Source organism: Schistocerca piceifrons, chromosome 5 (assembly GCF_021461385.2).
Source record: "Schistocerca piceifrons isolate TAMUIC-IGC-003096 chromosome 5, iqSchPice1.1, whole genome shotgun sequence".
Taxonomy (NCBI): domain Eukaryota; kingdom Metazoa; phylum Arthropoda; class Insecta; order Orthoptera; family Acrididae; genus Schistocerca; species Schistocerca piceifrons.
In genome coordinates, this window is record NC_060142.1 from 244,076,711 (window position 1) to 244,101,590 (window position 24,880).

The window sequence follows — 24,880 nt, forward strand, 5'->3', positions numbered from 1 at the left end:
TTAAAGGTTTTAATGTTGTTGAGTTTTAAGTGTTGGGCATTCAGCCGATTTTGAGTTTCAGTTGTTTTGCTCTTAAGGCCTTCAGCCTAAATTAAAGAACTGTTTCACGTAAGGCTTTTGGTATTAAAAGAAATTAATGTTATGACGTTTTAAGTGTTAGTCGTTTAGCCGAAATATAACTTGTTTGGTCTTGAATTGTCTGACTCTTTGGGCTTTTATCCTAACTAAAGAACTGTTTTAAGATAAGGCTTTGCTTTTAATTTTCTGTTTTGGTTGAGTCTTGCCTAATTAAGAACTGTTTTACGTAAGGCCTTGTTCTATAACAAAAAATCAATGTTGTTTAGCAGTAAGTGTTGGGATGTCAGCCGATTTTGAATACAAATTGTTTGCTCTTAAAATCTCAGATTCTTTGGGCCTTCATCCTAAATAAAGAACTGTTGTAAGACAAGGCTTGCCTTTTAAATTTATGATTATGGTTGCGTTTTAAGTTAATGGCCTTCAGCCGTTTTTAAATTAAAGTGGCTTTCAGCCAGTAATCAAGTCCCAAATATTAAAGCTGCGTCTTTAAAAAAAATTGGGCTGTTGTAATGTTTGATCAAATAATGAAGTTGTATGTTCGAGTGTAGCAGAAAGCCCCTTATTTTGGCCCCTTTCCACAATTTAAACTACCTGTCCTGTCCGGTTTAAGCTTGGCGTCTCACCGTCTGTGGTAGTGGTGGCGATCAGCCTCACCCAGGTCTGTGTGGCCCTGATCAAATCGTTAGCTCCATTTCACTACAACTGGATGCGACATTGCGTTTAGTCATATAACGAAAGAATTTCTGTGTGCAGTTTAGACTATTGTCCACAAGAATCCTACAATTCGCCAGCCTTAAACTCTGGAGTATGTGTCCAGTTGGCGAGTGATTTCAACCCACGTTGTGACATAACTGTTAACGGCACCGCTGCAGAACTGTGTCTGCAGGTGATCAGGAATATACAGTGTCTTCCAATAACGTTCTGCTCTTGTAGCGCAGTGATCATAGCGTGGGACGACATGGTTAACTTGTTCTGGTCTCCTCACATAGGGTGGAAAGATGAAGATTATAAGGTAAGAGAAATCACACTTCACAAGGAAAGATTTAAGTCTTCATTTTTCCAAGTTGCTGTTGGAGAGTGGAACGTTCACAAAATAGTCTGAAAGTAGTACTGTGAACTACACTGTATGACGAAAAAATGGTGCACCAAGAAAGAATTACCCGAAAGGGACGGAAATCGGACACCTGTAGAGAAAGAGCTTCACTAATTGAGGAAATCTGTAAAGCGTTGGTCCACGTCTGGCCCTCCGAGCCGTTGTTCGTCTTGGAATTGATTGACAGAGTTGCTGGATGTCCTCCTTAGGGATATCGTACCAAAAATCTGTCAAATTAGAGCGTTACATTGTGAAAGTTCCGATCTGCTTGGAGGGCCCTACCCACAGTGCTCCAAACGACCTCAGCTGGTAAGAGATCTGTCGACCTAGTTGACCAAGGTCAAGTTGGCAAGCACGAAGAACTACAATAGAAACTTTCACTGTACGCAGCCGGCTGTTATCTTGCTGAAATGTGAACTCACGATGGTTTCGCTTGAACGACAAGTTTACGAGGCGCTGAATATCGTCCCGTACTGCAAGGGAGCAGCGTGAAACGCCCCACTTAACCCGCAGAACAGGACAGGTAGTTCAAGTTGTGGAAAGGGGCCAAAATAAGCGGCTGTCACTTACACTCGAACATACAACTTTATTATTTGATCAAACATTACAAGAGCAACCCCCCCACCCCCACCCAAAAAATAATTCAATAAAAAAATTAAACACACAGCTTTAATCTTTTGGACTTAATTAACAGCTGAAAGCCCCTTTAATTTAAAAAAAGGCTGTAGGCCAATATCTTAAAACACAAGCATAATCAGTAATTTAAAAGGCAAGCCTTATCTTACAACAGTTCTTTATTTAGGCTGAAGGCCCAAGGAATCCGATATTTTCAGAGCAAACAATTTGAATTCAAAATCGCCTGAAGGCCCAACACTCAAAATGCAACAACATTACATTTTCTTTAACATGGCAAAGGCCTTACGTGAAACAGTTCTTTGAATTATGCTGAAGGCCTTAAGAGCAAAACAACTCAAACTCACAATCGGCTTAAGGCCCAACACTTATAATTCAACAACATTAAAACCTTTAAAATGCCAAAGGTCTTAGGTGAAACAGTTCTTTAAATTAGGCTGAAGGCCTAAAGAATCTTACGCCTTAAGGGCAAAACAACCTCATTTTTTTTTAAAAAAATCGCTAGAAGCCATACAAACAACAAAATAAAAAAGGCAGTACACCGAAGGGCGCTCAGATGTTCGAGGGTCGGCCTGGAAGTCAAACACTAACACTCGCTTAGGAGAGACAAGCAGTCGGCCCAACAATTCTCAATCCGACGGCAACCCGACCATCAGACCGTCAACGGAACAAGCGACAGGATAACTTAACTTTCGTGTCCGGTGTAGGTGAGCCACGGACCTGGTAGCAATGGGACAGCCCCTCAGACTCCAACCGCAAGTGGACGCCGGCACCAGCCCGGGCCAAACTACGCCCCGCGGAGATTTCCTCACTGCTCCACGCCAACCGACCAACTGCCCAGGCCCGGAAACGGTGAAGGACCAAATATACTTCGGCTGATGATACAAACAACCGAACGACCAACCAAATGTCGTCCCGGTCCAATCTCCCTCCGTCGGACAGTACATGTGTGTTGCCAGCGGTCGGCGAGCACTGGCTGTCGTCGTCTCACCGGCGCTCCGTCCCCGACTTCACTGCTGCTGCGTCCGGACTGCACTGCTGGTCTGTCCCCACTGACTAGTCGACCCGGAAAAATACTATCGGTCGCTCCAGAGATGGTACGACAGTGCACTCATCGATACGTGCTGCTGCTGCCGCTCACGGGCAAGTAAGGCCGGAAGTTAGCGACGCCGGTAAATGGAATAAGAAAAAAAAGCGGCAGTTCCGTAATAGAAAATGACAAACAATGAAAAAGGATAAACGCGAGCTGTACACGGCTCACAGCTGATGACAACCAAAGCGGTCTTGCAAGAATAAGAAATGTCACTCCAGACCATCATTGCAGTCTCTCTTGCGGTTTGGCTGACGATACGTTGGTATTCCAAAGCATTTCGGGGCTTCTCCAGACACTTATTCGCCTTGGCATGTCGTTGACAGGAGTAGAACCGTCTTCAGTGATGAGCCCCGTTTGGAGCTGAGCCCCAATGACGTGTCGGAAGACGCCCCGGTCAGTTACGGGATACCAACTCTACTGTCGCCCGCCGTAGAGACCGACAAATAGGAGTGATGATCTGGGGTATCTTTTCATTTTATACCAGGACCCCTTTTGTTGTCATCCGCGTCGCCCTTACAGCAAAACGATATGTCGAAGATATTCTCCGCCCCGTCTTATTGCCTTTCATGGCAAGCCATCCGGAGCTTACCTTTCAACAAGATAACTGCCGCCTGCACAGAAGGAGAGTTTCTACTTGTTTTCGTACTTGGCGTACCCTACCTTGGCCAGCAAGGTCGATGGATCTAACTGGACAGAATTCATCACAATATTCCTCATGAGGACATCCAGAAACTGTTTCAATCAATGCCAAGCACAAGGGTCAGAGGCGGACAAACGCGTTATTGACCTGTTCAGTCTATGAAGCTCTCTCTCTTGAATGAATTTTCTCCGTCATCATCATTTGTTTGTCCGTACGGGTACATCAGATGTACCGATTTCTGTTCCATTCGGATAATTCCTTCGTAGTAAGAGTTTTTTTTTTTTTAATTAGAATTTATCTTGCTATCACTGAAATGTGAACCCAGTAGCTGTCATGTAAATATAAACGTACAGGTAAACCATAGTAAATGTCTCGTAGAAATCGTGAAAACAGGGATTAGTGGGCCTACAGAATCATTCACAAAGTGATATGCCTTACTCATAAAATGTTAGCATAGGATGTTGATGATATTGGTTCAAGGCTCCGTCCGTTAGGCGCCGTAAAAGAGTCTTGCGATGTAGACGTAAACGTGTTGCTCCCTATGTTGCAGGCACGCCGGGTTCAGTCGGTGTCCATCACAGCGCGGCGCTACGCTTTCTGAGACGACTCGCGATGGCCGGTACTGGCGGAGGAAGATAATCCAGCACGGTGATGTTCGCTCCAGATATTAAACGCGGGTGACGCCCATTCAGGCAGGCAGCAGGCGGTATTGTCCAGCAGACGTGAAGAATAAGCAACCCCGGCCGGTCCCTCGGGCTGTCCTCGCAGTCTGAGCGGCCACACGGGGGGCCGGCGCGACGTTATCTCGTGGGAGCGCGCCGCCCCCGCCTTTGTGCCTGGCGATTGTCGCCTTCTGTCCGCCGCGCCTTTTGCCGATGATATCGCGGCCCGTTCCCCCATTCAGGCGGCTTGTAGTGGCTCGAGCTGCTGCTGCTGCTGTTGCTGCTGTGCAGGTGACGCGGAACGACCAGCGTCGCTCCGCCGATTTTGCAGACCTCCACGGAACTGAAATACCCCAGATGTATGGAGGAACCACTTTTGCTATCTTTATGCATGGTGTCTCTGTAAGTTTATCTTTTTTAGAAATGGTCGCAGGACTCGTCTTTTCAACACAAGATGTCAAATTAATCGCCTTTCAGTTGCCTTGTTTCCAAACCTTTTTTATTTGGCTACGAGTTTCAGCGTTTTATTACGCCATCTTCAGGCCCCTGACCGACGCATAGGAAGATTCTACCTCGGTTCTGATCGAAACAGGGGCCAGAAATACTGGTGTTAGTGGTCTTCTGCTATAACGAATACTTCAACCTTCATCTGCCGACTTAGTGCATGGTGTTCGGAAAATACTGTTACAAACTTATAGGTCTTGAAGTGGGGAGTAGGTAGATGACATTTTGAATTGAATACCATGTACGAGAACTTACAATTTCCGTGCTACAGCCGTTTGAAAACATGTTTGCTAGGTAGGTATGCAGTAGGTAGTAATGGTAGGGGTTGGGGGAGGATGCTTGTAATCAGGATATATTATAAACCGTAATGAGATGTGTTTAAACTTAGCTTGTTGTTTAACAACCATGAATGTCCCTCAGTATGTCATCCGCACCCACACTTTTGCAATCCACATTGATAATTTGTCATTCTGAAGAGGTCACGATTCCGTTGATCTAGATTCTATCCACAATACTTCTTTCAACTCTCGCAGCAGTCTCCTATACATCATTAATTCATGTAAGATCCAACCAGTAGCTTCAGTTCTACTCACACTCGAAAGGCTAACACTCATTCCTTCTGCTAAACTTTCATCCTCACATAATTATTCATTAACGACCTCTCGACGTAAAACAATGAGCCAGCTTGAGCTTTTACAACCTTTACAATCCCACCAGCACTTGTAAATAGAGCCATCGACCTATTCGCATGACCGCTCGTTTGGTATTCGAACATCTCCGGTGTGACTCGACAGAGCTCGCGCACCCGAAGGAGAGATTCTCTTCAACATGTTCAGGTGTGCGACGTCTCGTCAGCGGATCGCAATCACGCCTGCTGAAGGTGAAGATAACCTTTCTCGAAGCCATTTCGTGGTTGTGGTGGAAACGGTATGAATGGAGTCGAACGTTGTGGAGAACGATCTTGATAAAGGTGACAATCTTCCATTACCGTGAGCTTCGTCATTCAGAAGGATCATGTCGGTGTATTCTGGAAACTTGTAGTCAACCATATTGCTCTAACAGTTATCAGCGTTACGTGAATGAAGCATAAACCAGGTCGGAGAGGTAGGACAGACGTCAAATGACATCAGCTGATCCGATGTAGCCACCCTCCACCATAACTACCCTGTTATATGTCTACCTATCAAACATACCTTCAAACGGCTGCAGCAAGGAAACGGTACACTTTCTGACCTGGGTTTCAGTTTTAAATATTATGTACTCACTCCCCTCTACAAGTCCTAGCAGTTTGTAACGGGAATTTCCAAACACCCCGTAAATAAACGATATGACGAAGAGGGTGAAAAACAACTTACGACTGTTTGCTGATGACACTGTATGCTGTCGGCTTTGAGTGTAGGAGGATACCCGACGGCCGGCCGTAGTGACCGAACGGTTCTATGCGCTACAGTGTGGAACCGCGCGACCGCTACGGTCGCAGGTTCGAATCCTGCCTCGGGCATGGATGTGTGTGATGTCCTTAGGTTAGTTAGGTTTAAGTAGTTCTAAGTTCTAGGAGACTGATGATCTCAGCAGTTAAGTCCCATAGTGCTCAGAGCCATTTGAACCATTTGATACCCGACGACGTGAACGGAATTTCTATTTTGTGTTATGAAAGACAGATTGTTCTCATTGTGGAAAAATGTAAGTTACTGCAGATGAGTCGGAATCTGCCCTTCGCCTTATGACGGCTTCTGTATGTCTGTGGATGAATGTTAGTTCATTATTCCTTAAGAGCTGAAACCAGAGAAGGCAACTCAACCCTTAGGTTTTCCATCGTGTTCAGATCGGGACGCTGGACAGGCCAGTCTACTTCAGGAATGGTACTGTCCACAAATCGTTCCCTCAAGGATTCTGGCTTATGACTGTGTACATGCTGAACACTTGAGGTCACATGGGTAGATCATGTAGTAATGAGGAGGTACTGAATAGAAATGCAAGGTATCACCATTTTAGTATTGTGAAGAGAGGAAAAGGGGGGGGGGGGTCGCAAACGAAGACCAGGAAATGAATATAGTCAGCAGATTCAGAAGGCTGTAGGTTGCAGTGGTTATTCGGAGACGAAGAGGCTCGCTGTAAAATGCGTTCTCATCCTTCCACATTTACCATTTTCCTAAGCCCAAGAGGACCACACCCTAACCAAGAAAAACGCCCCCCTACCGTAAGAACTTCAATGTTGACAGCAGACACGTTGTCAGGTAACGTTCTCCGAACATTTTCAATATTGGCATGTGAAGTTCTCCTAACATTTTCAATACCAAACTTATCCATCGAACTCTTAAAGGATATAGCGTGGGTTTATCACTCCAAATTCCTCGTTTTCAGTCATCCACTGTCCACTGGCGCCGTCTTTTACACCATCTCGAGCCTAGATTAGCACTTACTACAGAAATGTGTCGCTTACGAGGATCTGTTAGAACGTTTTACTCCATTCTTTTTCACTCCATAAGCTCAGTAATTGTGCTAGCTGGACTGCTAGTGGTTGGAACTCGCGACTGATTCCTTCCACTAGTTCCGCTAATTCTTCCTCATTGCTCAACTGTTGCCATTCTTTAGCACCTGAGATCTGCCTGATCCTGACGTAGCTGTGATTGTTCCCTCGCATTTCCGTGTCACAGTTACATGACCAAAGGTCAAATGATGGCTTTATTATTCAGGCGTCATCCACTCAGGAGAATAGTCCACGGTGGAGTTCACTGAACTGCTCTGACCCACCCACTGTGCTCTTACTGTTTCTTTACTGACATCATAACACCACACACAGTCCGTCCTCCTTCCTTTCATTTGTAATCCTAGATCCGTATCTTGTGACCTAGAAGTCGATTCCAAATTATATCGGGATGACCAGCTAGTTTTGATCAGGTAGTGATGAAGTAGGTATTCGTGAAGTCACAAAGCAAAATGAAAAAGAACGAGCACATAAGGTCGGTTTATTCGGAGAATCATGGGAAAGTGTGACTCATCTGTAAAGTAGACCATGTACTTAAGTCTATAGGATCCCCAGTAGGTCAAATTAGAGGGATACATCGAGGCGATTCAGAAGCTACCCGCAATATTAGTTACCTGTAGGTTCGATCAGTCAGAGTATTACAGAAATGTTACGTGATCTCAAATAGGAATTCCAGCAGTGAAGAGGACATTATTTTCACGAAACACTATTGAAAATAGAGAATAAACATTTGCAATAACTGCACTACGATCCTACTGCCCCATAATGGGGAATAAATCAGGTTGGAGATGAGATGTACCAAAGTGTTTTAAATAAAAGTTGTAGGTGGCAAAGAGGGCCACGTTTTGCTACTAATGGCAGTGACTGTTAATGTGAATTTCATGGTGATTTAGAGGTTAAGGTTTTTCTATGAAATGGTAACCCTAATATCTGATTTACGATTTCAAAAGAGCAGGAAATTTTACGTAAAAAGGGATACACTGTAAAAGGTCATGAAAAAGTTTAGTGCAAGTCAAATAAGCAAATACGTTTTCAGTTTCAGCAGGTATTATCTCGGAAACGGGGAAGGATACAGCAAAATGTGTCAGATGCATATTGAAAGGGACATAACGGTTACGTATCATTACCAATAACCAGTTACTGGTAATGATAGTTATCGAAAGTCGTTCGAAGGTTGGCTTCTGTTTCATGGGAACCGCTATTTGTGATGTCGCGTCTGGAGAGAGAAAAGAGAGATTTGAACTTTAAGTTTTAACTTACGTGTTTATTGGCAAAAGGAAGTACAGCACAGCGTATAAATGTTACTGTGGGATTTTCAAGACAGAATAAAAATAAATAAAACATAGATCATTAATTTACAAGCCGCTGAACGAGTCTCCTGGTCTCTTACTCCTCGGAATGCCCCTTCAAGTTTGTACCTAACATTTGATTTTCGTGTATCCTTCCTCTGTTCTAAATGAATCTCTACTAGAACTAAAAACATACTTACTTGACCTTTATTGAACTAACCATGAGCTTGAATAATGTATCACTTTGTACGTGAAATTTTTCCCTGATTTCAAATATTGGATCAAAGATTAAGGATCCCACCAAAAAAAAAGTAAATAAACCTCCAAAAAACATTGAAAATCACGTTCAAGGTCACGGCCGTTAATAGCAATGCGTGATCCTCTTTGCTACCTACGACATTTACCTAAAATATATTGCTGTATGTCATCCATCCGAAGTTATTCCCCGTTGTGGATTAAAATGATCTACCCCGTATATATAGAGTAAGGATTTTGAAGACAAGGTAAAGAGTGATCGGTGCTCGTCCAGCACCATACAGACAGTCGTTTCTCTTTCATTACTCTTGCGAGTGGGGCAGGAAAGGTATGATTAGTAATGGAGCAAGGTAACCTCCACCACACGCCGTATGGTGACTTGCGGATTATGTATATAGATGCAGTGAAAGAATGTAACACTGTAAGGTCTAAGTACTCGCATAGTTATCCGAAATGATCTTAATACGAGGCTCCACTAATGACACAGGAGCCAAAATCCACGGCTCCTGTGGATATACTTAGCCGGTGGGTCGTTGGTTATCCAGGGCTGCCCGCCCAAAGCAACATTTCATGATTGTCGCGTTATTTACTGTATAAATAACAGACAAAAACTTTCAATAATGTTTGTTGATTGTGGGTCATTCCACAGAAAGACAGTATCCACCTTCACACTGGCAAATACAATAGATTGCAACCTTGAATAAACATTCGCACAATTATATGGCAGCCGAATCGTCAGCTTGCTGCACTCGTCGACAGGGTGTTGAGATTCCCCGCAAATGCTGAGGGTGTTTGTTTAATACTGGTGCCTCGTGACGCCATTCCTATGGTGTCAAGCTATCCTTACGATACGTCTTATGAAACAAATCAAATTTCTTTCTGTTTACTTGGGTTCACTTCCTGAAGTTGTCGGAAAGTACAACATTATCACATGCACTGCTATTCATTTTCTTCAGTAATCACGATCACAGTTTCGGCTGCAGTAATATTACTGAGCGACATCTCATGAAATGCGGCATTGGTCGCTCCTTTTAAGTAGCTAAGCGTCATATTCAGCGACCATACGCCGTCAGTTATGTGCAAAGATGACATTGTAAATAGTATTCACAGGTTTGCCACCGGATTACGTTGTGCAAATTCCACAATATTTCCTCGGAGCAACTGTCCGACATATTCAGGTGGTTCAGCCTTTCTCGTTGAACCAGCTAAATATGTCGTACAGTTGGCCGGAGGAAATATTGTGGAATTTGCACAACGTGATCCGGCGGCAAACCCGTGAAGACTTTTTACACCATATCCAGTAGGAAAGCTTGAAGAGTCACAAAGATGAAATTTATTTGGCAGCGAGTGTTACATGAGCTGTTTCTATCTTTTATAAATGATAAAGACTCCTTTCCTAGACGTATGGAAAATTTAGGGCGAATGATAATAGGACAGTGTCGTCTGAAAAGATACGATGCATTAACGCAATTCATGTGATAGCTTTTGAAAATGATATTGTAAGTCGAAATCACGATCCTGATGGCTAAATACATACAGGTTGAAAACGTTGTTTGCATTAGAATCAAATTAGGTTTTACAGAATTTTACGTTACACGAGTGGACAGTTATATGGATAGATCAGTGTATCGACATTCGGAGTCCCTTAAAAATTTACGGCCGGCCGCGGTGGCCGAGCGGTTCTAGGCGCTTCAGTCTGGAACCACGTGACTGCTACGGTCGCAGGTTCGAATACTGCCTCGGGCGTAGATGTGTGTGATGTCCTTAGGTTAGTTAGGCTTAAGTAGTTGTAAGTTCTAGGGGACTGATGACCTCAGGTGTTAAGTCCCATAGTGCTCAGAGCCATTTGAACCATTTTGAACAAATTTATGGTGCTGTTTGCAAACATAAAGTATTCATAGCATATTGCTTGAACCCTGCAGGAAGGTGGTGGAAGGACTGATACATAGAAACACCGAAAATCAGCAGTAGAGAGGTAGAATGGCCGTACATTAGCAATTATCTCACACGGGGCTCCCTGCAGAACCCATATTTAGTGGAACTTTATTGCCTGTGTAACTTTATGTATTCACTCACGTCGGTTTCTTTTTTAATTATGATAAACAGTGTGCTATACTTCGTGTTTCAACTAAGATGTTAATGCTCTTCATCAGGACTATTGTTTCACAAACATCATCACATGGTTTCGGAAGATTACTTCAGACGTCGTTATCGCACTTGAACACTGTGGAAACTTATTACCATGAGATTACTTACCGCAGTCTCCATTACCGAATGAACGAAGACCGTGTACATTTCATTTTAATTTGGTACAAACCCTTAATCTAGCTTATGCGCGGAAGAACTGAAACGAGATTCTGGAAGAGGGCTCCTTAAATCAATCATCGCCGCACGTGGAGCCAGGTTAATCGCTGGTTGCGCCACTTACGGGCATTAGGCGCGTCTGCTGTCGTAAATTAGACGGCCGCCGGCCTAACTAACTCTGGAGGAGTACGGCGAACAGATACCTCGCGGCTGGCGCCTCCGGAGGGCCACGCTGGAGGCTTGTCGAGACCACCGCGTGGTCGCCGTCCGCGTCGCGAGTTCCGATTTATGGGGGCCCGGAACCATGCACACCTTTCATTACCAGCTGAGTGACCGCCCGGCCGCTGGACGCACACGATCTCAGCTGATAGCCTCTCTGGGTGGTCCGCCTCCAGCTGTGGACGCAGACCGTGGCAGGCAAGAAATATCACGTCGTTACCTTTACACAGTGAAGTTTTAACTGGTTTTTCACCTGCCTCTTTACGAAAAATAGGGTTCTTGCTAATGAAAATTCTCGGCAAAACAGCTGTTCCTCGATTGTTTCATTGTGCTACCTACACCAACGCACTCGATTGGTATCCTTCACTCACTTCATTTTGTTGCCCCGCGCGGGATTAGCCGAGCGGTCTAGGGCGCGACAGTCGTGGACTGTGCGGCTGGTGCCAGCGGAGGTTCGAGTCCTCCCTCGGGCATGGGTGTGTGTGTTTGTCTTTAGGATGATTTAGGTTAAATAGTGTGTAAGCTTAGGGACTGATGACCTTAGCAGCTAAGTCCCATACGATTTCACACAAATTTTTTCATTTTGTTGCAAAATCACAGATAGTTAAGTTTCTGACTGTCTCTTCTCATGGTGACAGCTATGAGATTTATACTTAAAGTCTTTGACGTTAATTGCTTTTGAAAACGAACGGTTTGAACATTGTAGTGCTAACAATAGCAAGTGTAGATGCACGGAGACTTGACGAAAATGTGGAAATGCTGTGAGAAATGCATGCTTGAACATTACTGCCGATGCTAGCAAAGACTGCAGATTTGTGCTGTTGTATTTGACCACTAATTACACCTGCGCAATGTTCTCAATATGTTGCAAGTGTCAGTCGGAACGCCGGCCGGGGTGGCAAAGCGGTTCTAGGCGCTATAGTCTGGAACCGCGCGACCGCTACTGTCGCAGGTTCGAATTCTGCCTCGGGCATGGATCTGTGTGATAGGTTAGTTAGGTTTAAGTAGTTCTAAGTTCTAGGGGACTGATTACCCAAGAAGTTAAGTCCCATAGTGCTCAGAGCCATTTGACCATTTTTTTTTTCCAGTCCGAACAGTGGTCTCGGTATCGTGAGCGCGTAATGTCGGGACTAAGTGAATTCGAACTAGGCAAATAGTTGGTGCTCATATGTATGTTTCTGTAACAAGGCACTCGAATCTTTCGGTGTTTCAATAGACAACGTATCAAAGATTTCAACCGCATGCAGGGAAAGCGGAGAAACATAGTCCTCTAAGTCATCACGGTGACGAAAATGTGATCATGACAGACAGCCATTGTAGAGGATTGTGGCGAAAAGTAAGACGACGACAGCTGTAAGAGTCACTGCAGAACAGACTGTCGCACTCTAGACACCTGTCAGCACAAAGGGAACTTCATAATCAGGGAACTGCAGAGAGAGCTGGAATTTCAAACTGCTCATCAGAAAATACGCCGAAGCTGTAAAATCGGGATATGGAGCAACGGAAGAAAGTCATCTGATAAGATGAGTCCTGTTTCACACTTTTTCTAATTTTTCCCACTTTGTGTACTACGAATGAAACATGGCACGGATCTCGCAATTATTCGGACAACCATATCATGGTATTCCATAGACCCCCATGGTTACATTACAAGCTATAATTACTGCCAAGGATTATTTGACCATTTTGGCTGATCCTGTCCATCCTGTGGTACAGTGCTCCCCCAAAGGTAGTGCTGCGTTTCAAGATGACAAGGCCCCTGTCAGCACAGCTCGCATCGTCCAGGGCTGGTTTTGTGAGCACGAGGATGAATTGTCGCACCTCCCCTGACCACCACAGCTACCAAATCTGAATACTACAGAGCCTTTGTTGAGGGTGACAATTATTAAACTATATGAAGGAAAGTCGTCGTAATTTCTGAACGGTTTGCGTTAGGACGTTCAAACTGCATGGTTGGCCGCGGGACATGATGGGAATTAGTATGCGCACGCGTTTTTGGTCAAGTGACGAAGCTCACTTTCATTCGGAAGAGTTCGTCAATAAGTAAAACTGGCGCATTTGGGTGACTGAGAATCCGACAAGTCTCTTCACCCTCGGCGGGTGAGTGTGTGGTATGCAATGTCCAGCCACGGAATAATCGGTGCGATATTCCTTGATGGCACGGTGAGTATCGAACGGTATAGCAAGGTTTCTGATGATGATTTCATCTCCATTATCTAAAATGACCCTGATTTCGACAAGGTGTGGTTTAAGCAAGACGAAGCAGGAGAGAGATGTCCTGAAGGAGCACTTTGGCTCTGGGTTAGCCATAGACCACTGGCATGGGCCTCTATTGGCCACCATATTCTCCGCATCTGAACACATACGACTCCTTTTTGTGGGGCTGTATGAAAGACAAGCTGTACAGCAATAGCCTTAAAACCACTGCTGAGCTAAAAACAGGAGTTCATCGACAGCATCGATGTTCCGACACTTCAGCGGATCGAGCAGGTTTTCGCTATTCATCTTCCCAACATCATCGCCAATGATGGCAGGCATATAGAACATGTCATAACCCAAATCCGAAGATCTGTAACAATGTTTACAAGTTCAATAAAATGTGTGCATTCGTAGTTTGTAATTAATTTACCTTTCTTTAATATAGTTCAACAATTTTCATCCTCTATCTACTTTTGATAGAAGGTTCCATTGTTGGTACCCACCACCTCCATCGTTACCTGAACTTGCGAGTATTCTGCAGGAAGAATGATATAAGCTTTCTTTGAAAACCATACACCAGTATTTATTCATTCTGAGACTTCTCGAAGCTGGTCTGTATACCAAATCTTCTGCTACACCGTATTAGGCATGATAATGTGTCGTGTTTTACGTGTTTCCATGAATTTCCTACAAGGGCAGAAGTAAGACGCAATGTTAGTCACCACAAGAAGAAATCACTGTAATATGCTTACCACGGCTTCTAGCATTGGTAATGGTCTCATTTGGGAGAAAAAGAGTATGCCAAATCCATCTGAAGCCACTCACTGATGATTAGTTTCAGTACATTATAAAAATTCCGGATGTCCAAATAGGCACAGATATTTCCTATGAGATTAATATTGGATCATTCAGAGAGTCGATCGAGGTTCCTTACCACGCTGGAGTGTTCCTCAAACTAGGAACCTATGAGTGCAGCCCTGAGAATAAGGCTGTCACCTTGAAAGACGGGAGTGTCCAGAACGAACTCATCATTATGCAGATGTTGAACAAAGGGCAGCACCAAAAATTTTGGAGTGAATATTCTGCTTCATTTTGAAGCCTCCAGAATGAGCCTCCAGAACATCACACAACCACTTCTGTCTGACATGCAGCCTCCGTTCTCGCGATTGGTTTGAAGAACATTCTGGACAATCTGAGGGTACGATTTGGCAACCGGTATCGCCCGTTACGGGACATAATAGAGGGGTCAATTCGTGCACAAAATCCTGCATCGGCTACACTTTTGCAGTTATGGGCAGCTATAGAGGCAGCATGTCACTTCGAATTGCTGCACTACGCCGGGCAGCCGGCCGTGGTGGCCGAGCGGTTCTAGGCGCTCAGTTCGGAACCGCGGGACTGCTACGGTCGCAGGTTAGAATCCTGCTTTGGGCATGGATGTGTGTGATGTCATTAGTCCCATAGTGCTCAGAGCCATTTTTGAACTGTGCCGGGCAAAAGGAGGCCCGACACGATATTAAGAGGCATCAGAAATGTGTATGAAATCTTATGGGACTTAACTGCTAAGATCATCAGTCCTTAAGCTTACACAGTACTTAACCTAAAGTATCCTAAAAGCAAACACACACACCCATGTCCGAGGGAGGACTCTAACCTCCGCCGGGACCAGCCGCACAGTCCATGACTGCATCGCCCTAGACCGCTCGGCTAATCACGCTAAGAGGTATCCCATGACTTTTTTTCTTATCAGTGCAGTCTTGTGGTCTTGTCCACTTGGAATTGTTTCAGTTGTTTTCCAATATTATAAATCTCGGCAGCGCGGAACAGTTGTGGTCCACTGAAGTGGCGCACTGTCTTCCATAAAAATTTCATCATTTTTGGTTACGTGACGTACATTAATGACTGTAAATGGTCCCCAGGTACCGGAACCTATACATTTCCAGTCAATGATCAGTTCAGTAGAACCAGAGGACCTAGTCTATTCTATATGAAAATAGTCCACGGCATTATGGAGCCACCACCAGCTTTCTCAGTGCCTTGTTGACAACTTGGCTCCATGGCTTCGTTGGAGCTGCGCCACACTCCAAACCCTAACATTAGCTTCTAACAACTGAAATCGGGACTCGTCGTACCACGTCACGGTTTTCCAGTCGTCTATGGTCCAACCGAATTTATAAGACCCTGCAGGCGATGACGTGCTGTTAGGAAAGTCACTCGCTTTGTTATTCTGCTGCTGTAACCTATTAACGCCAACTTTCGTTGCACTGACCTAACGGATACGTTTGTCGTGCGTCTCGCAGTTGTTGCTGACGGTTATTTCACGCAGTGTTCCTTGTCTGTTAGCACTGACAACTCTACGGAAACGCTGCAGCTCTCGGTCGCCAAGTGGTGATCGTCGGACCCCTGCAATTCCCTTGGTAACAGGTAATGCCTGAAATAAGGTATTCTTGGCTCACTATTGCCACTGTGGATCTCGAAATATTGAATTCCATAATTATTTCTATAATAAAATGCCCCATGCGTCTAGTTCCAACTACCATTCTACGTTCAAAGTCCGTTAACTGCCGTCGTCCGGCCATAATCACGTTGGAAACTTTTTCAAATGAATACAAATAAAAGACCCGCCAATGCACTGCACTTTTGTACCTTGTGTACGCGATACTACCCCTATCTACTCTTACCACAGTTTGGGAACCCCTGAAAAGTATAGCACTGGAAATTGCTTTCCTAGGATGAAAGAGTAATTTGTGTTGCAGGCGCTTCCAGAACTACGACAGGTAAGTTTCAGTGTGAAACACTTCTGAGAACAAAGCCTGAGAAAACTCATGCATCGTTGGAAAATGTGTCTACCGTAGGAGGCTGAACACGATTTTCGATGTTTAGTAGCCCAAACTGCTCCCCAAGTAAGCTGAATGTCTTTCTTGCACAGTATCAGAGGATAGTTGTTGCCCAAGGTGCTTAGAATGGATCACATCGTCTTGACATGCCAGCAGATTATCGTTTCCGTAACATTACGTAAGCTGACAGTTGACAGTGTGTAGTTGCCTCTGCAAATTATGAAAAACTTGACAACCTGACGGCCTAATTTCGGTCCCGCAGAGACAGCCGTCTCACCAGTGGCCAACGGCTCTCTAAAGACTAAAAAAGAGAATACTGGAACCACTCTTGAGAAACGGTGCGCCATTTACGGGGACGCCAGTGGCGCTGTCGCATGCAAAGTGGTTCCCCTGACGGTGACCGTCTAGGCAGCACGAGTCACCACTTAATGCGGGCAACAGGTGCCGCAGGGTGGCCCGCTCCCGGAAACTGGCCATTCATACGGCGTCGACTTAATGCGAGGGAACTGCCGCGCCAGTTTGTGGCGCTTATTCATGCGGAGTGTGCAGACGACGAGCGTTCTCCAGTGAAGAGCCAGGCGCGTTTATCGCGAGTAATGGTGGTCGTATAAATCTGGTCAACTAATTGTGTGCCGGTCCTGGGAGCAGCACTTGCAGGGAAGGGCCTCACGTGCGCGTGCGTGCTGACCGCTCCCAGCTCCCTGCCCCCTGTGTCGCCTTATACGGGCCGGGGGCCTGGCTGCCAGCAGCTGGGAGCGCCGCCTGGGAGGCGAGCCCTCGATGGCCTCAACTGGGCCTCACCTGCTGACCCAACCCAGCTCCAGTGTAGGCGCGTGGCACCCTACGCAAGACAGAAACACACCGCACAACATTCAGCAACACAATTTTATACAGTGAAGTGACAAATATCGTGGGACATCTGCTAACATCGCTTTAGACATCCATTTGCTGGCGTTGTGCTGCAACTCTATGTGACATGGACTCAACAAGTCGTTCTAAGACTCTCGCAGAAACATTGAGCCATGCTGCCCCTGCGGCAGTCCATAACTGCGTAAGAGTTGCCGGTGCAGGATTTTGTGCATGAACTGACCTCTCCACTACGTCTCATAAATGTTCGATGGAACTCCGATCGGGCGCTCGAAATGTCCAAAATGTTCTACGAACCAATCGCGGATAATTGTGGTTCGGTGATATGGCGGATTGGCATCCATAAAAATTCCACCGTTGTTTGAAGACATGAAGTCCATCAATGACAGCAAATGATCACCATCTACATGAACATAAGAATTTCCTGTCAATTATCGCTTCAGATGGACCAGAGCACACAGTCAGTTACATGTAAACCCAGCACACACCATTATGGGACCACCACCAGCTTCCACAGTGCCCTAATGACAACAAGTACATGGCTTCGTGGAGTCTCGAACCCTATCATCAGTTCTTATTAACTGAAATCTGGACTCATCTGACAGACCACGATTTTTCAGTCTCATAGGGTCCAACCAATATCATCAGAAGCCCAGGAGAGGAATTACAGGCGGTGTCGTGCTGTTAGCAAAGGCACTGCACTCGTCTGCTCTGTAGCCTACCAACGCCAAGTTTTGCCGCACTGTCCTAACGGATACGTTCGTCATACGTCCCTCATTGATCTTTGCGGTTATTTTACGCAGTGTTGCTTCTCTCTTGTGTGCAAACCGTTAAGTGGAGGCCGTCGGCCACTGTGTTGTACGTGTTAAGAGGTAATTCCTGAAATTTAGTACTGCCGATACTGTTGACACTGTGGACCATTCCACATTCAAAGTTAGATACTTCCCGTCGTGTGGCCAAATCACATTAGAAAGCTTTTCACAAGAATCGCCTGAGTACGAACGACGGTTCCACCAATGCACTGCCCTCTCATACCTTTGCTACAGATATTATGGTCATATGTACGTGCACATATTAGTATCCAATGACTGTCACCTCAGCATATGATGACAGATTCAGACTAAATGGAACACAGATCACTTGCCGCTGTGACCGAGCGGTTCTAGGCGATTCAGTCCGGAACCGAGCGGCCGCTACGGTCGCAGGTTCGAATCCTGCCTCGAGCAGGTTAGTTAGGTTTAAGTAGCTCTACGTCTAGGGGAATGATGACCTCAGATGTTAAGTCCCATAGTGCTTGGAGCCATTTGAACAATTTTTGAACACACGTCACAATAAAGGGCGTCATACAGTCGCAGCAGAACACAGTGACCACCCGCAGGCAGCAGCGCTGGCGTGTATTCTCGCCTGAAAACGATCATAAGGGTGGCGAGATCATAAAGTGGTCAGTAGCATATTGTGACTGTCCAAAACATCTCGATCCTTTTGTTGTGATTCGGCAGTGGTTCCTGCAGGGCCTGCAAAGGAAGTAATTTCCCGTTTCATCACATGCCATACGCGTCCTACTCGCGAGGGATTTGCTGTACTTGCTGGCCGGATCTGTTGTTATATGCCAGAAGGAGTGCGTAGTGCCACAGCAGCTGTGCGTTGATGTGCGCATTATCCTGCTGAAGACATGGTAGTAGAACGGGGATAACATCCCGCGCAATGTAGCAGACATTGGTTACTTTACCTTACAGAAGCACTAAATGTGACAGAGAGTTGTAACTTGTGCCCCCTCACACCATGACGCCAAGGATGGGAAATGGGTGCCATGGGCGGATGCTCTCTGGAACAAGCAGCTTACTATGTCTACGTCTTACATCTGCACGTCCATTATTCGCTTACAGACATAACGTGAAAACAAGAGAGTGCTATTGCACGCCAAGGAAAGAGTGAACTTTCAGGACCCCACAGTAGCCGGACTGGGTGTTGTGGTGTTAGTCGTAGATTCGCAAGAGGTAATACGATGTTAATTCTGCTGCCAGTAGACTGTTCCAAGTGGACCTTGATGGCACAGCAGCTGCGACCAATGCCCGGATTTCGTCCCGGAATGGTGTTTCGCCGGCCGTCGCTGCTGGCACAATACGTCGATCTTGACGTGTGTCTGTACTGTGCGGACGTCTAGAAAGTGGTATACGCGAGTGGCAATGTTCTATGGACCACTGCTGAAAGCAGCGACACACTGCCGACGCATTGTGCCCAAAATGTACTGTAATTCAGCTTCCTCAGGCCCACAATGCGATCCCTTTCAAATGGATGAATCTGTTCAACTGGAGGACGCGCTCGTTGGTAGGACATGGTTATACCATGGAATGAATGTTATAAACACTGTTCATTCCCAAACTCAGCACAGTTACTGTGCAGACAGGCCTCCTGGGTGCCAACTCCTCGCTGATGACCGTGACAAAAATGGTTCAAATGGCTCTGAGCACTATGGGACTCAACTGCTGAGGTCATTAGCCCCTAGAACTTAGAACCACTTAAACCTAACTAACCTAAAGACATCACACACATCCATGCCCGAGGCAGGATTCGAACCTGCGACCGTAGCGGTCTCGCGGTTCCAGACTGCAGCGCCTAGAACCGCACGGCCACTTCGGCCGGCTGACCGTGACACATCAATTACTAACACTACGACCCCTCAGTATGCACATATGCCACTGAAAGCGGCCCTTGAGTGTCTTGCATTTTTATTTCCGAATGTACACTCCTGGAAATTGAAATAAGAACACCGTGAATTCATTGTCCCAGGAAGGGGAAACTTTATTGACACATTCCTGGGGGCAGATACATCACATGATCACACTGACAGAACCACAGGCACATAGACACAGGCAACAGAGCATGCACAATGTCGGCATAGTACAGTGTATATCCACCTTTCGCAGCAATGCAGGCTGCTATTCTCCCATGGAGACGATCATAGAGATGCTGGATGTAGTCCTGTGGAACGGCTTGCCATGCCATTTCCACCTGGCGCCTCAGTTGGACCAGCGTTCGTGCTGAACGTGCAGACCGCGTGAGACGACGCTTCATCCAGTCCCAAACATGCTCAATGGGGGACAGATCCGGAGATCTTGCTGGCCAGGGTAGTTGACTTACACCTTCTAGAGCACGTTGGGTGGCACGGGATACATGCGGACGTGCATTGTCCTGTTGGAACAGCAAGTTCCCTTGCCGGTCTAGGAATGGTAGAACGATGGGTTCGATGACGGTTTGGATGTACCGTGCACTATTCAGTGTCCCCTCGACGATCACCAGTGGTGTACGGCCAGTGTAGGAGATCGCTCCCCACACCATGATGCCGGGTGTTGGCCGTGTGTGCCTCGGTTGTATGCAGTCCTGATTGTGGCGCTCACCTGCACGGCGCCAAACACGCATACGACCATCATTGGCACCAAGGCAGAAGCGACTCTCATCGCTGAAGACGACACGTCTCCATTCGTCCCTCCATTCACGCCTGTCGCGACACCACTGGAGGCGGGCTGCACGATGTTGGGGCGTGAGCGGAAGACGGCCTAACGGTGTGCGGGACCATAGCCCAGCTTCATGGAGACGGTTGCGAATGGTCCTCGCCGATACCCCAGGAGCAACAGTGTCCCTAATTTGCTGGGAAGTGGCGGTGCGGTCCCCTACGGCACTGCGTAGGATCCTACGGTCTTGGCGTGCATCCGTGCGTCGCTGCGGTCCGGTCCCAGGTCGACGGGCACGTGCACCTTCCGCCGACCACTGGCGACAACATCGATGTACTGTGGAGACCTCACGCCCCACGTGTTGAGCAATTCGGCGGTACGTCCACCCGGCCTCCCGCATGCCCACTATACGCCCTCGCTCAAAGTCCGTCAACTGCACATACGGTTCACGTCCACGCTGTCGCGGCATGCTACCAGTGTTAAAGACTGCGATGGAGCTCCGTATGCCACGGCAAACTGGCTGACACTGACGGCGGCGGTGCACAAATGCTGGGCAGCTAGCGCCATTCGACGGCCAACACCGCGGTTCCTGGTGTGTCCGCTGTGCTGTGCGTGTGATCATTGCTTGTACAGCCCTCTCGCAGTGTCCGGAGCAAGTATGGTGGGTCTGACACACCGGTGTCAATGTGTTCTTTTTTCCATTTCCAGGAGTGTATATTGCTATGACAGAAATCAAGCAACCAAGTAGGACATTATGTGAAGTACATTCAACCAATTTAAAACCAGATATGGTAAAGTAGTCTATATTAGACTGAGTGAATGTCCAAACCAGCAACAGCTGTTTATTGTGTTTTCGCTTTAAGACGACCGGTTCATATCCTGGAGGTATACGTCCAGGTCCAACAAAGCTAATACTTCATATGCCATGACTACCAAGGTGCAAGTACGTTTAAAGCCATGTCACTCCTCGGTAAAACCATGGATGAACCGACAAATGGGCATCCGATGTTAACCATGATTTTACCGAGGAGTGACATGTTTTTATGAGCACTTGCACCTGGCCCAGGGTACGAAACCAGTCGCCGTAAAGTGAAAACACAATAAACAGCCACTGCAGATTTGAACTTTCACTGAGTTTCATATAGACTACTTTACCGTTTCTGGTTTTAAATTTGTTGATTTTCCTTCACATTAGGTACAAGATGCTGGCTGTGGTTGTCCGACCTATGAGCTTATTTGTAGTAAAGAGTCAGGAATAGGATTGAAAATCATTGTGAAAGTGTCGGTGATAACTTTCGCTGATGATATCATTATCCTGAATGAAAGTGAGAAAGAACTGTGAGTCCTGTTAAGTGGAATGAACAGCCTAACGAGCACACACCGTTTATCGAGAATAAATTGAAGCAAGACGAAGAATGATGAAGAGTAACAGAAACGAGATTGGTGATAAGATTAACATCAAAACTACAAACCACGATAGAGACGAAATGAAAGAATTCTGTAACTTAGGAAGCAAAATGACGCATGACGGATGAGGCAACGAGGACATAAAAATCAGATTAGCACAGGCAAACGGACAGTCCTGGCCATAGAAAACGGTCTTTAGAAATAAATTCCTGAGAAATCACATTCGAAACATAGCATTGTAAGTAAGTGAATTATAGATTGTCTGGAAACCAGAAGAGAATCGAAACGATTAATACTTGGTGCTATAGAAGCGTGTTGAAATATAGATGGACCAATACAATAAATCGACGAGGAGAGAGACATGCGGAAAATAATGACAAGAAGAAATCTCAGTACGATAGGAGTTTTATTAATACATCAAGGAATGTCTTCCATATCACTTGAGAAGTCTACAATAATGCACTTATAGCACTAAACGATAACATACCACATTTACGATCTCTACACTGCGTACAGTGCAGTCATATTACGATTATAGTTGTCCTTGAACCAAGGCCTCAGCTTTCTCCACGTCCACCATACTGCAGCCCACCTTCTCCTCCTTCATCTTCAGGAAAGTATCCAAGATTGGATAACTATGAGCACACTTTTCAACCATTTTTTAGTAAAGTAGAGACCATTGACTTGATATTTTATGTCAGTAGAGAGTAGAACTTGGCTTGTGAGCAGACCATCAACGGAAAAATTAACATCATGAAGCAATGGCCCCATGTGCTGTAATGGTTATGCAATGTATGTGTGCTCCGTCTTAGTACCGTACAGATATGAACAGAACACGTTTCTTCTGCATAGTAATTTCACTACATTATCTACATCTCGTTGCCTACAATGCAGTCCTAATCATTACAGAGCACTCGAACATCATCTTTCGAGACACGTCAACGTATTGTCAGAACCACACTCTTACAGTTACCACGATCCTGCGCCACACTTCCCCCCAGCACTGCTCTCTTGACTACATTTTGTTCCAGTCACTCCTTCAGTCGCTTTTAATTACAATCTTGACAAGAATTTGTTGTCATGCCCTTCGGTCATGAACGCCTCATGATGTGTCAACATTCGGACTTTTAAAGTCTTCTGCAGGGTAAGCGATATTTAGTCACACATTGGCAGCTAATAATTAACCTTTCAATATATTTCAGTCAGTGTACTTCATATAGATGAACTTCAGAAAATCACAATATATTGGACTTTTTCTAGCCTAAGTACGACTTTCATCTAATTCATGTTTTAAAAATCTCATCTTGTCCTAAAATTCTGAGTGTAGGATTAATAACGTCAAATATGACTCAGCTAAATGTCTTGGGCTCACTTTCATATTACTGTTAGGAAACGCTTGGTATCAGCGTGAGGGCAGGAAATTGTCATGCTGGTTCCCAGTCTCTGGAAAAGCAGACAAAGGTAAGGCAAACAATAACATAAAGAAAGGCAAGATAGAGTTTGTGGCCTTATAAAATGTCTTTCTTGTGAGTAAATTATCTACGGCTGGAAGAGCTGCGTACTTGCTGGCGGCTCCGGTGCCCTGAAATGGTGCCCACTTTGGCGTCAGCATGATTAGCTGTTGGGTGGAAGGGCCACAGCACAACAATTAAACGGGACGAAAATTTCAAACATCTTTCATAAGTAAATAACGTAGTTCAATAAATATTTATTTTGAAATGTTAATTTGAACATTACTTACAATGTAATTATTTAGACCTTGATTTTAAATTTTTTCCAAAAGAATAAAAAATCAAATATAGAACAATAACCTTTAAATAGCCGCCATCGCAGACAGTCACAACCTGACGCGTCCGGTCACCTTAAAAGGATCACCCAACAGGATCCAAAGGCACAAGTAGAAGGGAGTTACAGTGAAATCGCTACAACAGACAAAAAACTAAGATTTCATTCCAAGTTTAAAGAGCGCTCGAAAAAATTTTCTTCTGAACCAAAATGCTAAAATACTTTAAAATCTTGAACCATGGCCTAGAAGAAAAGTCATGTAAACATTACAAAATTGATACTGATCTTGGCTTGTCATAAACGACCACAAATAATTTGAATCTTGAATTTTTTAAATTCAATCTCTTCTAGAAAATTTCAGTTTGCTTCCTGAAGGCCTCTAGTTTAAACGGCACTGATCATAATAAATGTATAACAAATATTTGAAAACGTTAACTTAAGAACAAATACCTGCCGTTTGTGAATTAACTACTTAATGGAACAGGTATTCAATGTGGGGTAAAATATGCTGCTATAAAAATTTTTGACAAATTACAGGATGAAATAAAATGTGCGACAGACACCAGTAATAGCTTCAAAAATAAATTGAAATCGTATCTCCTTGACAATTCCTTCTATAAAATAAATTCTTGAATAGGAATAAATAAATCTATAAATATAGCATATGCATTTTGTGCCATTTAAGGGAAGTGGTTAAATAATAGAAATGTTTATCCTTAACTCTGTATTGTAATATATATATGTCCACATCATAATGGCTACCGTACCGTGCGATTAATCAATGGAACACGTAACTAACTAACTAAGCAATTGTAGCAAGGACAGGGCAGCAGTGAATGTGGATAGTGCTTTGTCTCCCAAGAAGTCGTGGGAGAAAGATAGAACACGTAACTGCTAATATCAAATTTGGAAAGTTTCAAATATCAATGAACATCCAGGACAGCGATTAAATATCAGTCACTTCTTTTCCTTCTTAGAAACTAACACGCATTAGAATTTAGCAACATCAGACATCATTTGCAATAATATTACAATAAATATCACACAATCACAGTTCAACGCCTGTACCATACTATTT